The following is a 3514-nucleotide window of genomic DNA, read 5'->3' as shown; positions in this document are numbered from 1 at the left end:
ACAGGAGCACCCCGGGGCCTGGGCAGCGCAGGAGCACCCCGGGGCCTGGGCAGCGCAGGAGCACCCCGGGGCCTGGGCAGCGCAGGAGCACCCCGGAACCTGGGCAGCGCAGGAGCACCCCGGGGCCTGGGCAGCGCAGGAGCACCCCGGGGCCTGGGCAGCGCAGGAGCACTGCTGGGAGCACTTCTAGAGAGGCTTCTTTTTTTCAGTCAGTCATGGGGGCTGGGCGCTGTCCCTCAGCTCTTCAGCTCAAGGCTAGTGCTCTACTACTTGCGCCACGGCGCCACTTCTGCCTTTTCTGCTTATATGGTGCTGAGGAATCAAACCCAGGGCCTCATGCATGCCAGGCAAGCGCTGTACCACGGAGCCGCCTTCCCAGCCCGTGGGGAGGCCTCCTCTGAGCACAGGCACTTCACCTTCCAGGCCTTGGGGAGCGCGGCCTCACATGGCAGTGCTGGGCACGCACACAAGGGCCACGTGTCTGTCTTTACTTTCTAGTCCCTTTCAGACCTGCCCGGCAGAGTCCTCGAATCCAGATCCCTGAGAGATTCGGGGTGCATCCTGCCCCCCAAGCCCTCCACGCAGGCCGGCCCCTCTCTCAGGAGAAGCGGTCAGTCACTTCCAGTGGCTGCTGGATTCCCACCAGCACCTGCCTGGCTCCGAGAAGTCCCAGCTGGGAGTGGGGAGTCCCTGGGGGATTCACACAGGCCCATGGGTGCTAGACCCAGTCCTGAGGCCCCAGAGGCCCCGGCTGGTGTGGAGAGGGCCAGTCTGGAGACCACGGCCCACATCCTTCCTGCAGACCTCTTCCACCCACGCTGGCTGCTGCCGGCTTAATGGCAGAATTCGAGTCAGCTGCGTAGAAAGAAATGCAACTCTGCCGGGCCAGGACTGGGTCCGGCAACCAGGAAGAGGGCCGGGAGGCCTGGCTCTGGGGTCCAGGTCAGTGCTGGGGACCTAGGTGTGTGGCAGAGCTGCCTTTGCCCACAGTGAGTGGCGTCTCCCTGAGCCTCGGCCTCCTGCTGGGGACACAGCTCCGCACTGGTGTCTGCGAAGCTCCTCAAGGGTTAAATGTGCAAGTTTCCGCGTGGGGGCTCCGACTCCAGGCGGGCGGGCGGGCGTGGGGTCTGGGCGCCCAGGCCCTCCAGAGACAGCCTGGCTCCAGGTGTCCAAGGGAACGGCTTCCAGCCAACACGAGTCCTGCTCCGGTTTCCACGGAAACCCAGCCCTCAGCGTCCAGTGCCCCAGCAACGCCCTCGGGCTTGTTGGCATGTGGTCTCACCGACAAGTCGGCCCAGGCTCCAGAGCACTCAGCTGGGCAGGACAGGGCACCAGCACCAGGTGTGGGCCGCACACCTGAGCCAGGCCCCGAGGGGGTCACGGAGGAGACGTGGAGGAGACCCCAGCGCCACGGTGCTGAATCAGCCTAATGAGTTCCACCTCCAGCGAGCGTGGCGGAGCAGGCCCTGAGCAGGCCGGGCCGGGGCTGGACTCCGTGATCCAGGTCAGTGCTGGGGCCTGGGTGTGTGGCCTGGAGAGTGGGTCCCCATGGCGCTTTAGATGGGGCGCTGGGAGGCACACCCAGGGCCACATTCCTCCTCGCCCACATGTCCAAAGTGAACATGAGCGTGCAAACACAGCCACACCGGGACCCGCCTTCCGCCTCCTTCCAGCAGTGGTGGATGGAGGCTGGCCCGCTCAGAGCCCCGGCTGGCCTGCTCAGAGCCCCGGCTGGCCTGCTCAGAGCCCCGGCTGGCCTGCTCAGATCCCCGGCTGGCCTGCTCAGAGCCCCGGCCCGCTCAGAGCCCTGGGCCTGCTCAGAGCCCCGGCCTGCTCAGAGCCCCGGCCTGCTCAGAGCCCCGGCCTGCTCAGAGCCCTGGGCCTGCTCAGAGCCCCGGCCTGCTCAGAGCCCTGGGCCTGCTCAGAGCCCTGGGCCTGCTCAGAGCCCCGGCCTGCTCAGAGCCCCGGCCTGCTCAGAGCCCCGGCCTGCTCAGAGCCCCGGCTGGCCTCCTCAGAGCCCCGGCCTGCTCAGAGCCCCGACTGGCCTGCTCAGAGCCCCGACTGGCCTGCTCAGAGCCCTGGGCCTGCTCAGAGCCCTGGCTTCCTCAGAGCCCCGGCCAGCTCAGAGCCCGGCTGGCCTGCTCAGAGCCCCAGGCCGCTCAGAGCCCCTGCTGGCCAGCTCAGAGCCCTGGCTGGCCTGCTCAGAGCCCTGGCCTGCTCAGAGCCCCAGCTCGCCTGCTCAGAGTCCTGGCCTACTCAGAGCCCTGGCTGGCCTGCTCAGAGCCCTGGGCCGCTCAGAGCCCCTGCTGGCCAGCTCAGAGCCCCAGCTCGCCTGCTCAGAGTCCTGGCCTACTCAGAGCCCTGGCTGGCCTGCTCAGAGCCCTGGGCTGCTCAGAGCCCCAGCTGGCCAGCTCAGAGCCCTGGCCCACTCAGAGCCCCGGCCCACTCAGAGCCCTGGCCTGCTCAGAGCCACGGCCCGCAGCCATGTGTCTAGAGTTCTGCGCCAGCCTTGTTCTGGGCTCCTCTGCTGTCTCTCTGTGGTCAGTGTGGCAGCTGTAGCTGGAGAAACCCCAACATCCCACCCAGAGCTGCGTTCCTGTCTGCAGTCACCACGATACTGCCATAGAAATAATCTCCTACGAGCTGGGCGCTGGTGTCTCACACCTGCCATCCTAGCTACTCAAGAGGCTGAGATCTGAGGATCGCAGTTCAAAGCCAGCCTGGGCAGGAAAAGCCATGAGACTCTTATCTCCAATGGGCCATCAGAAAATCGTTAGTGGCGCTGTGGCTCAAGTGGTAGAGTGCTCGCCTTGAGCTGAAGAGCTGAGGGACAGTGCCCAGGCCCAGAGTTCAGGCCCCAGGACTGACCAAAAAAAAAAAAAAGATCTCTACTCCCCTCCCCCTCCTCCCCCCTCGGCCCCGTCCTCCCTGGGCCCCCCTCCCCCTCCTCCCTCCTCGGCCCCGTCCTCCCTGGGTCCCCTCACCCCCAGCCTCACTCCCCTGCCCCCCTGCAGCAGGCTCTGGCCCCTTACCCCACCCGGGCAGTAGGTCCCAGGCACCCCTGCTGGGCCAGCTGACTCAGTGATGTTTATTAACTCCTCTCAGACCCTTGATACCATGCTGGGTGTGGGGGGCGTAACATGGCCTTAGGGAGACAGCACAGGCAGGTCTGCTGTAGAGTGATTACCACGGGCGGGGTGCCTCGTGGCTGGATGACATGCACAGGTACCCACGCATGGCACCGGCTGGACGTGGCACGCAGATGATGTAAATGACAGGAGAGCGCCCCAGGAGGGCACCGCCCCTCCTTCCCCGACGGGGGCTCAGGCCAGCACAGCGTGGCCCAGCCAGCTCAGGTCCCCGGGCCAACGAGGCCTCCCGTCCAGTCTGGCCCTCACTGCACCTGTGAGGGCTCCCTCCCTCCCTCCCTCCTCCAGGAGGGAAGAAGGCCCCAGGGGGAAGCCACCTGCTGTGGTGGCTGCCAGGCTTGAAGGACGGAGCTGGAGTCCCCATG

The sequence above is a fragment of the Dipodomys ordii genome, unplaced genomic scaffold (genome assembly GCF_000151885.1).
Source record: "Dipodomys ordii isolate 6190 unplaced genomic scaffold, Dord_2.0 Scaffold174, whole genome shotgun sequence".
In the NCBI taxonomy this organism is placed as follows: Eukaryota; Metazoa; Chordata; class Mammalia; order Rodentia; family Heteromyidae; genus Dipodomys; species Dipodomys ordii.
This window is presented reverse-complemented; position numbering follows the sequence as displayed.